Here is a 12574-nt window from a genome sequence, read left to right on the forward strand (position 1 = left end):
CCATTGGAACCTGCAATGTAAGATCTATGAGCCAGGGCAAATTGGATGTGGTTATTGGTGAGATGTCAAGATTAAAGATAGACATTCTGGGCGTCAGTGAACTGAAATGGACTGGAATGGGCCACTTCACATCAAATGACCACCAGATCTACTACTGTGGACAAGAGGACCACAGAAAAAATGGAGTAGCCTTCATAATTAATAGTAAAGTGGCTAAAGCAGTGGTTGGATACAATCCAAAAAACGATAGAATGATCTCAATTCGAATTCAGGGCAAGCCATCTAACATCACAGTGATCCAAATATATGCCCCAACCACAGATGCTGAAGAAGCTGAAGTAGAGCAGTTCTATGAGGATCTGCAGCACCTACTGGACAACATGCCTAAAAGAGAAGTTATTTTCATCATGGGAGACTGGAATGCTAAGGTGGGCAGTCAAATGACACCTGGAATTACAGGTAAGCATGGCCTGGGAGAACAAAACGAAGCAGGACATAGGCTGATAGAATTTTGCCAAGACAACTCACTCTGCATAACAAACACTCTCTTCCAACAACCTAAGAGACGGCTTTATACAAGCACTTCACCAGATGGACAACACCGAAATCAGATTGACTACATCCTTTGCAGCCAAAGGTGGCGGACATCTATACAGTCGGTAAAAACAAGACACGGAGCTGACTGTAGTTCAGATCACGAACTTCTTATTGCACAATTTAGGATCAGACTAAAGAGATTAGGGAAGACCCACAGATCAGCTAGATATGAGCTCACTAATATTCCTAAGGAATATGCAGTGGAGGTGAAGAATAGATTTAAGGGACTGGACTTAGTAGATACGGTCCCAGAAGAACTATGGACAGAAGTCCGCAACATTGTTCAAGAGGCGGCAACAAAATACATCCCAAAGAAAGAGAAAACCAAGAAGGCAAAGTGGCTGTCTGCTGAGACACTAGAAGTAGCCCAAGAAAGAAGGAAAGCAAAAGGCAACAGTGATAGGGGGAGATATGCCCAATTAAATGCAAAATTCCAGAGGTTAGCCAGAAGAGATAAGGAATTATTTTTAAACAAGCAATGCACAGAAGTGGAAGAATAGAATAGGAAGGACAAGATACCTCTTCCAGAAAATTAGAAACATCGGAGGTAAATTCCAGGCCAAAATGGGAATGATCAAAAACAAAGATGGCAAGGACCTAACAGAAGAAGAAGAGATCAAGAAAAGGTGGCAAGAATATACAGAAGACCTGTATAGGAAGGATAACAATATCGGGGATAGGTTTGACGGTGTGGTCAGTGAGCTAGAGCCAGACATCCTGAAGAGTGAGGTTGAATGGGCCTTAAGAAGCATTGCTAATAACAAGGCAGCAGGAGACGACGGCATCCCAGCTGAACTGTTCAAAATCTTGCAAGATGATGCTGTCAAAGTAATGCATGCTATGTGCCAGCAAATTTGGAAAACACAAGAATGGCCATCAGACTGGAAAAAATCAATTTATATCCCCATACCAAAAAAGGGAAACACTAAAGAATGTTCAAACTATCGAACAGTGGCACTCATTTCACATGCCAGTAAGGTAATGCTCAAGATCCTGCAAGGTGGACTTCAGCAATTCATGGAGCGAGAATTGCCAGATGTACAAGCTGGGTTTAGAAAAGGCAGAGGAACTAGGGACCAAATTGCCAATATCTGCTGGATAATGGAAAAAGCCAGGGAGTTTCAGAAAAACATCTATTTCTGTTTTATTGACTATTCTAAAGCCTTTGACTGTGTGGACCATAACAAATTGTGGCAAGTTCTTAGTGGTTTGGGGATACCAAGTCATCTTGTCTGCCTCCTGAAGAATCTGTATAACGACCAAGTAGCAACAGTAAGAACAGACCACGGAACAACGGACTGGTTTAAGATTGGGAAAGGAGTACAGCAGGGCTGTATACTCTCACCCTACCTATTCAACTTGTACACAGAACACATCATGCAACATGCTGGGCTTGAGAAATCCAAGGCTGGAGTTAAAATCGCTGGAGGAAACATTAACAATCTCAGATATGCAGATGATACCACTTTGATAGCTGAAAGTGAAGAGGAACTGAGAAGCCTTATGATGAAGGTGAAAGAAGAAAGTGCAAAAGCTGGCTTGCAGCTACACCTCAAAAAAACCAAGATTATGGCAACCAGCTTAATTGATAACTGGCAAATAGAGGGAGAAAATGTAGAAGCAGTGAAAGACTTTGTATTTCTAGGTGCGAAGATTACTGCAGATGCTGACTGCAGTCAGGAAATCAGAAGATGCTTAATCCTTGGGAGAAGAGCAATGACAAATCTCAATAAAATAGTTAAGCAGAGACATCACGCTGACAACAAAGGTCCGCATAGTTAAAGCAATGGTGTTCCTCATAGTAACATATGGCTGCGAGAGCTTGACCATAAGGAAGGCTGAGAGAAGGAAGATCGATGCCTCGGAACTGTGGTGTTGGAGGAAAATTCTGAGAGTGCCTTGGACTGCAAGAAGATCCAACCAGTCCATCCTCCAGGAAATAAAGCCAGACTGCTCACTTGAGGGAATGATATTAAAGGCAAAACTGAAATACTTTGGCCACATAATGAGAAGACAGGACACCTTGGAGAAGATGCTGATGCTAGGGAGGGCAAAAGGAAGAGGGGCCGACCAAAGGCAAGATGGATGGATGATATTCTAGAGATGACGGACTTGTCCCTGGGGGAGCTGGGGGTGTTGACCGACAGGAAGCTCTGGCGTGGGCTGGTCCATGAAGTCACAAAGAGTCGGAAGCGACTAAACGAATAAACAACAACAAAGGATTCATAGAGGAAAAAAAATTGAGGTGCTCAAATGAACACTATGCCTCTTGGTGACACTCCTAAAGAGGTCCTGTATCTAATAACTGTTTTGTTAATGGCTATTATCAATCTGTTATCAATGAACTATAATTGCATTCACCCTAGTGAGTTTGGACAATAGGAGTAGTAGGCCATTTTATCTGTAATTCCAGGTTGAGGAAGGCAGCCCTTTTGACTGAAGTGTGGGATGCAGACCAGGGCAACCCTGAAGGTCTCAGTAGGATTCTGGAGTCAAAGATTTCCAAACTTTTTAGAGGTATTTGTTAAATGAATCCCAGTAATTCTTAATTTGACTCACAAATGAAGCCTCTGATTAAATATGTTTAAGCTGTACTTTTGTATAATAAAACCCCTCCTTTTAAAGCTATGGCTCTAATAAATCGCAGTGATTAACACATACTTAGATTAACAAGCTTCACCCTGTGGCTTGGTTTCTACATTGTATTAAATCATGATTTATTGACATAACCACAGTTGGAATTGAAAGAACTCAATGAGCTACAAATCCTGGTTTACAAATCACACTGATTTGGTTCCAGCAATATACTAAACAACAAACAAGCACCCTACTTTGCAGTTTACAGTTTGTGACCCCTTTCTCAATTGGCCATTCCACTGGGACTTGTGTTACTCTGGACAGGATCAGATGGTGGATTTCTGTGAACTATATGCTCTTCCTTGCTTAAAGAACTTACCGCCATAGTCTTTGTAGTTGCCCTGGGTCTGAAGTTGTCCATGTCACTTACGCATGCCTGCTCCAAAAGAAGCCCCATAGAGTTTAGTGTGACCAACTCCCAGGTAATTGCATGTAGGATTTCATTAACAGCCAAAATAATTTCACACTATGTCACCAGGAAGGAGCCAGTTCAAACTAGAAGGAAAAGTTGTGACTTTTCTATAACACAGAAACACAGGTGCATTCCTTAAATTTGCAAACAATACTTTCCACATCTATTCAGAAGCAAGTTGAGTTTAATGGGACCAGGTAAATGTGGGTAAGATTTCAGTCCTACTTCTCCTTGATTATGCTTTTCCTTCAGGAGACAGACCACCTGATCTTAACAGTCAGCAAAGCCAATTCTTCACCCACGTGCACTTAACCCTTGTCTGCAGTCTTCTCACGTATTTAGGTTTGTCTGAATAGATGCCGTTTCTAATTATTCTCTGCAAAGCTGAACTGAAATTGAGAGCAATTTTACATACACATGCTATTATGCAGCATACAGAAAAGGAGTAAGACATAGTAAGCCAAATAAATAAATAAAAGCATAAGAGACAAGAAAAGGGTATTTTGATGTATTTTACACCAATACTCTTCACGATGTCTCCCATATCCAACCCTTCTATTCTTACAAGCCACTTTACTTCCACCATAAACTTCTTCATACACTGCTCTTTAAACGTCTCACCTCTTTTTGAGGATCTGATCAGATCCATCCAGCTAGGATTCTACTTTCTCTTGAAGTAAAGAAGAAGTAACCTGGGTGACTTAGAGCCAGTTGCTCTCACCTTAACCTACCTCACACTGTGGTTATTGTGAGGAGTGGTGTGTATACCGTCTTTAGCTCCTGAATGAATGAAAAGGATGACGACAATGACCCACATTGAATCAAATTATTGCAGGATAAAGGTCTCATTAAAGATGATGTACCGTAATCTACCATGCTGGTCTGGTGCAGGTCGGTTGATCGATAGTTTCCATTTTTCTGTCTAGGGCTGGGAGAGAATCACTGGCCCAAAGTTATCCAGCTGGTTTCTCTGCCTAAGGGAGGACTAGAACCTGGATCTCCTCCTCATCCTTAGTCCAGTACCTTCACACACACACACACACACACACACACAGATAGATGGATGGACGGACAGACAGACAGGTAGGTAGATTGGGGGGGTGTAAGAGAAAGAAATTTGCTCTTTATTCCTTCTTTCTGTGACCAAACAACCTCAGTGTATTTATTTCTTCAGCACTAGTCACTCACTTTGGGAAAAACGGTAACATTCAATATCATGGAATTACAAGCCTTTACAGATTTTTTGTATAAAATTGCTTTTGGAAATGATTTTGTGTAGAAAAAAGTGATTTTAAAACAATGTTAATGTATTACCAAGTGTGCTCGGTGACACTTAGGCATGTGCATGATGTAGATGTGAATTGAAAATATACATGCAGCTCCTCTGACTTGAACTGCAAGTGCCTAAGGTAGGATATCCCCAAAACCACAAAGCTTTGGAAAGGAGGAGTTCACTACAAAAGAACCAAAGCAGGTTCAAAACACCTGTAAGGGGAATTTAAACAATATTTTAAAAACGTGAGAAAGCCCTTACGCAGCATAGTCCAGTGAAAATAATCTTCCTATTTGAGAGAGGATTTTGGCAGAAAGGTTTGGGAAGGGGAAGGGTAGGAATGACCTTAAAACAAGATTGGGAAACAACTTCAAAGGGAAGGCTTTGCAGACTTCAAGAGAGTTTGCTGATGTTGGTTTTGTGGTGAAAACTGAAGAAAAGGACAATCAAAGAAGAGCTTAATTGGTCTAGGAACCAATTCAAAGAAGCAGGAGTCAGTATAAAAATATGTCTCTCCTTGTATTATTTATTTAGTATAAAAATATACCTCTCCACACTTGGAAGTGATGGAAGCTGGCAGAGCTTCTTCTGAAGAAAGGAGGAGACAGAAAGCAAGAGAAAAGGGGTGGAGCACTACTCAGTTGAGCTACAAGAAGGAGGATCTCTGCTGGATGGCTGGATGCTTGTTCCTTTTGGACTGGTGAGGGCCTTTTTATTCCTTTACCAAATATAGCAAATTAAAAAGAGAAGCAAACCAAGTTCTCACTTCAGGATGGCACATCTGGATTTGGGAAATCATCAGCAAGGCTCCAATTATTATTATTTTTTTAAGGAGACACTTGCCTTGTCCTTCTCCTTTCTAGGCTGAACGGAGGGGAAAGAACAGGGCAATTCTTTAGCAAAATGATCAGTAAGAGACAGGATCTCTCAAATCATCCTAACAAAAGGCTTTACTGAGTTGATCGTGTTTGGCAACATCAGCAGAAAGTGAGGATCTCGAACACTGGAATGAATATGTGTGCATGGTGTGGGTATGTACAGGATAGGCACATTCAGCAGAGCCAGTGTGGTGCAGTGATTAAGGTCCTGGAGCAGGAGACTCAGGTCTAGTCTTCCCTTAGGCACAGAATCTAGCTAGGTGATTTTGGGCCAGCCACTTTCTCAGCCCTAGACTGGGCAGTCAAAAAAACATCTAATTATCAACCCAGACTGGACCAGTGTGGCAGATTACAATCCATAAACTTCAATAAAGAGATCTTCATCTGGAGTGGGTCAATCTGAGCTGATAATAACAACATGCACACACACAGTGTAGCTTACTCTGCTGTTTTGGCTTAAATAGGAAGATTCAAATCAGCACAGATCTCTTCTGTGACTCTTGGCTCTTTGGTACTATCTGCAATTTTATACATGTCAATGGTGGGATGTGGAAAAAGATGACAACACAGTCCACCAAAATCTCTTTTAAGAGAATACTGTATGTGGGAACTTCCTAACAGTGTAAAACATCAACTGTGTCCATTCCATACTTTCAAATTTCTGGAATTTTTCTTCCTCAAAACCCCTAGGTCTGTTGTAGAAAGCAAAGTGTGTGAGGCAGAACCCCTATTAGAAGAAAATACAAATGGAGAACAACAGTCAGCCAACTGATTCTCCGCTCCCAGGTGCTGTTATTCTTTAATAGCTAGCTAGGTTCAAGAGCTGTTACCTGCCTTGCAAATGAGCTTTTGGCTACACTCCTGAACCACTCTGCCGGGAGCTGGTTGTGCTGCTCTTGTGGGACCTGTTGCTGAGAAACAGCCTTAAAGGCCAAACGTGTGCCTTCATCATGCAGGAAGAGAAGCAGGTGAAGCAGCTGAGTGAGACAACAATAGCCACTGCTGAGAAATCAGCTTATACGGGTACGTTTTGATCATAATGGTGCTTGCAGAAACTGTTGGGCAGATATATGCTCATGCGACTATCCATCTTCTGTGATTTTATCCATACACTGAACTCCATGCAGAATCTATTATGAGCAATTTGATTGGCTCAACTGGCCTCTACTCTCCCTATTTAGAAAATCTGAAAAAAATCCCTTTCACAAGGCATTTCATATAAAGCAATTTTAGTATTAATTTTTAATTGGGGGGCTTTTAAGCATGTTATTAGGCACTTTGGACATTCACATGAGTAGAAAAGCAAGGTAAATCAAATAAACATTTTAATTATGGCTTCTTATATCTTAACTTCAAATTGACTTATTCCCCATGTGGTTTTATTCTCTCGTTTTTATCATTAACAGGATATGGGTGCAGGGCAAAAGCAGCTAAAAAAAGGAACTTTGGCTAAATGATTCTCCATGCCTCTTTCTTTTTTCCTTGTAAAAGTATTCTTTCTATGTCCAGTTCCCTCCTAAGCACACAGAGGTTGTTCCATCTCTGAACACTCACTAGAAGCCACAATAAAATACCCATTTCATAGAAAGGAAAAGAATGCAGTTCCAAAAAATACAAGCAGACAAAACACAAAGACTGCACTAAAAAAATGCATGCATACCTTTCCCACCTCCCAGCAAAACATACACACCATAAACAAAATACGCAGGCACAGAAATCACAATCACAGGCAAACCAGTGCTTTTTTGCTGCAAGGATAGAAGAATCTCCTCTCTTACTGGGTCCTAGTAAAAGAGATGGAAGGATACAAACTGCTGAACAAACCATAATTATGTTGCTCATCTGCAAAGCTCTCGCCTATTCCACAAGTCATCTTTGGTTTACCCAGCCTATGAATGGGCAGCTGGAGGGCTCGGCCTTTAATCTGCTCAATACTTGGATCTTTGATCTATGCCCTCTTAATACCATCATTCTGGAAATATAAAATGCCCTGCCAGCCCCTGAGATCTCCTACCATGTTCTATATTAGGAAAACAGAAGATGGGGTGAATTAAGCCAATGAGCAGGCATCTCTGGAGTGCTGGATATGGAGGGCCTTTCTTCTTGTGACCACCCAGTTGCACATCTGCAAAGGGCTTCAAGCACTCGGAAAGAAACAGTACAAAGATGTATTAACTCATATCATATACTGTGCCTTAATACAGCCTGCTTTAAAAAAAAATGACTAAAAAGCCAGGCCCCATTATCCAAGCCCATGGAAATAAATGGGAGGTGTAGTGGAGCACACCTGCCTGGCCTTATCTGTGTGTAGAGCAGGTCTATGGATGAAGGGCCCTCTCCTCCACACAGGATCAACACAGGCACAATGGAGCAGTTCCTGCTTTGTTTTCTCTTTGGATTCTTTTCTGGGGATATTGTTTTCTTTGGGAGTTTTTTTTTAAAAAATAGACTTCTGTGCCTCTTTAGTCAAGCTGAATTAATTTAAATACAGGTGTTGCCTTTGAAATTTCTTTCTGACTAATGTAGGGAGTGAGGCGGGATCTGAGGCAAACCCAGGCTTTACTAACCAAAGAGTGAAGGGCTTTCCTGCTGAGATAAACTACTGCCTCTGGAAGAGCAAAATAATAACAGTTATTGACACTGTTAATATACTCCTCCTTCTCCAAACAGCTGAAAGTTCAAGACAGACTTTACCAGGCAAATCTCCGCTGGAGATAACAGTAATGCGGCTCTCCAGCATTTTTACCATAAGCTGTATTAAAGTGTGTGGAACAGGGTACTGGGTCTGAGGGTAGAATGAAACCTGCATTCAGTGGTACTAATTCTAAACCAGCATCTGTTCAAAACCACATCAAAATCAGTTTATTGCCAGCTTGCAGTATCCTAAATGGTAGCTCAAATTTTCCAGCACAGATTTAGATTAGCTAGGGGAAAGCACTTCAGCAAAGGATCGTTACCTTGTCGTGATGCTGGAGCTTGAGCACCTCAATGATGCCATGAGCTAAACCGTGAAGGGCCACCCAAGACGGGAAGGTCATGACAGAGAGATCAGACTAAATGCGATCCCTGGGGAAGGTAATGGCAACCCACCCCAGTATTCTTGCCGTGAAAACTAAATGGATCAGTACAACCAGAGATATGTCAGTATACCATCGGAAGATGAGACCCCCAGGTCGGAAGATGGTCAAAATGCTACTGGGGAGGAACAGAGAATGAGTTCAACTAGCCCCAGACGTGATAGCTCAAAGCCAAAAGGACGGCTAGCGGCCAACAGTGCTGGTGGTGAACGGCGAATCCGATGTTCTAAGGATCAACACACCATTGGAACCTGCAATGTAAGATCTATGAGCCAGGGCAAATTGGATGTGGTTATTGGTGAGATGTCAAGATTAAAGATAGACATGCTGGGCGTCACTGAACTGAAATGGACTGGAATGGGCCACTTCACATCAAATGACCACCAGATCTATACTGTGGACAAGAGAACCACTGAAGAAATGGAGTAGCCTTCATAATTAATAGTAAAGTGGCTAAAGCAGTGGTTGGATACAATCCAAAAAACGATAGAATGATCTCAATCTGAATTCAGGGCAAGCCATCTAACATCACAGTGATCCAAATATACGCCCCAACCACAGATGCTGAAGAAGCTGAAGTAGAGCAGTTCTATGAGGATCTGCAGCACCTACTGGACAACACACCTAAAAGAGAAGTTACTTTCATCATGGGAGACTGGAATGCTAAGGTGGGCAGTCAAATGACACCTGGAATTACAGGTAAGTATGGCCTGGGAGAACAAAACGAAGCAGAACATAGGCTGATAGAATTTTGCCAAGACAACTCACTCTGCATAACAAACACTCTCTTCCAACAACCTAAGAGACGGCTTTATACAAGCACTTCACCAGATGGACAACACCGAAATCAGATTGACTACATCCTTTGCAGCCAAAGGTGGCGGACATCTATACAGTCGGTAAAAACAAGACACGGAGCTGACTGTAGTTCAGATCACGAACTTCTTATTGCACAATTTAGGATCAGACTAAAGAGATTAGGGAAGACCCACAGATCAGCTAGATATGAGCTCACTAATATTCCTAAGGAATATGCAGTGGAGGTGAAGAATAGATTTAAGGGACTGGACTTAGTAGATACAGTCCCAGAAGAACTATGGACAGAAGTCCGCAACATTGTTCAAGAGGCGGCAACAAAATACATCCCAAAGAAATAGAAAACCAAGAAGGCAAAATGGCTGTCTGCTGAGACACTAGAAGTAGCCCAAGAAAGAAGGAAAGCAAAAGGCAACAGTGATAGGGGGAGATATGCCCAATTAAATGCAAAATTCCAGAGGTTAGCCAGAAGAGATAAGGAATTATTTTTAAACAAGCAATGCACGGAAGTGGAAGAAGACAATAGAATAGGAAGGACAAGAGACCTCTTCCAGAAAATTAGAAACATCGGAGGTAAATTCCAGGCCAAAATGGGAATGATCAAAAACAAAGATGGCAAGGACCTAACAGAAGAAGAAGAGATCAAGAAAAGGTGGCAAGAATATACAGAAGACCTGTATAGGAAGGATAACAATATCGGGGATAGGTTTGACGGTGTGGTCAGTGAGCTAGAGCCAGACATCCTGAAGAGTGAGGTTGAATGGGCCTTAAGAAGCATTGCTAATAACAAGGCAGCAGGAGACGACGGCATCCCAGCTGAACTGTTCAAAATCTTGCAAGATGATGCTGTCAAGGTAATGCACGCTATGTGCCAGCAAATTTGGAAAACACAAGAATGGCCATCAGACTGGAAAAAATCAACTTATATCCCCATGCCAAAAAAGGGAGACACTAAAGAATGTTCAAACTATCGAACTCGTGGCACTCATTTCACATGCCAGTAAGGTAATGCTCAAGTTCCTGCAAGGTAGACTTCAGCAACTCATGGAGCAAGAATTGCCAGATGTACCAGCTGGGTTTAGAAAAGGCAGAGGAACTAGAGACCAAATTGCCAATATCCGCTGGATAATGGAAAAAGCCAGGGAGTTTCAGAAAAACATCTATTTCTGTTTTATTGACTATTCTAAAGCCTTTGACTGTGTGGACCATAACAAATTGTGGCAAGTTCTTAGTGGTATGGAGATACCAAGTCATCTTGTTTGCCTCCTGAAGAATCTGTATAACGACCAAGTAGCAACAGTAAGAACAGACCACGGAACAACGGACTGGTTTAAGATTGGGAAAGGAGTACAGCAGGGCTGTATACTCTCACCCTACCTATTCAACTTGTACACAGAACACATCATGCAACATGCTGGGCTTGAGGAATCCAAGGCTGGAGTTAAAATCGCTGGAGGAAACATTAACAATCTCAGATATGCAGATGATACCACTTTGATGGCTGAAAGCAATTAAGGCAAAACTAATTATTAAGGCAAAACTGAAATACTTTGGCCACATAATGAGAAGACAGGACACCCTGGAGAAGATGCTGTTGCTATGGAGAGTGGAATGCTAAAGGAAGAGGGGCCGACCAAGGGCAAGGTGGATGGATGATATTCTAGAGGTGATGGACTCGTCCCTGGGGGAGCTGGGGGTGTTGACGACCGACAGGAAGGTCTGGCATGGGCTGGTCCATGAAGTCACAAAGAGTCGGAAGCGACTAAACGAATAAACAACAAGGGGAAAGCAGCTGTTTTAACTTCTTCGTGGTTTTAAATGAGGTGCTGCTACTGGGTTTCTCCACTTATCTTAATAATCGTCAGATCTGATAAAGGCAGGACCTATGCAGCATTTTCCACATTCTGACAAGCAAACATTCCATAAATAGCATTCACACTTGGATTAATTTTAAAAAATGATAGCCAAGATGGCACATTAAAAAAAAAAACCAACCCAAAAGCCAGTGATGGGTAGTATTGACCTCATCAGGCCAAAGCAAAACAGTTCAGAGGTGTATGTGACCTTTTGAAGTCTACAAACCCTTTATCAGGAAAAGTCCAAAAATTAGGCCAGGAGTTTTAGCCATGGGTCGTCCAATTACAGTCAGTCTCAAGACTGTAGACTGAATATATTCATTTGTGACAGAGATTAAACTTCACATTCAGGGTCAGAGAATAAGGAGCTGACACCCCCCATTTATTGAAACACCAAGACTCTAGTTTCCAGTGTGTCTCCTGCTTCGCTGTGTGTCATCCCCAGGCCCATGCTGGAATGGAATAATGTTCTTCTCTCCAGGAAAATAAGGATTAGGTGTAATCGGGTTGAGTCTGTTCTCCATCCTACTGAATATGAATAGCTGTGAATAGAAAGAGGGAAGAAGAGGCTTGGAAATGCTTTTCTAAGTTAGAGAGGCTGACAGATATGCCACCTTTCTTTGGCCCTTTGCTTAGCAGTAGCTTGTCACCCTCTGGTTTACTGAGTGATGCATTTCCTGGCAGGGACACAAGTGACGGGTAATGTTTCATTTAATTTCTGTGTGTCCACTTGTTATTAAAGGCATAGAAGTAAGGACGGTGTTACGTGGCAATCTTAAATTATTAGACCCAATTTAAGCATTTAGGTTTGTCAATGGACCCCATCAAAACCAACCTATTTCAGTGTCCTGGCACTCCAAACCCAGTATCTCTGATATATTCTGTGATCAGACATTCATCTGATCCATATACACAAAGTTATGTTGGGATTGGGTTTGTTCACTTTGACTATGTGAGATATGAATTTACTCATTTTGTCTTGTTCAGCATTATGGGGGGGCCAGGCCATTTTGGCTTATTCCTACCCC

This window comes from Candoia aspera, chromosome 2 (assembly GCF_035149785.1).
Source record: "Candoia aspera isolate rCanAsp1 chromosome 2, rCanAsp1.hap2, whole genome shotgun sequence".
NCBI lineage: Eukaryota > Metazoa > Chordata > Lepidosauria > Squamata > Boidae > Candoia > Candoia aspera.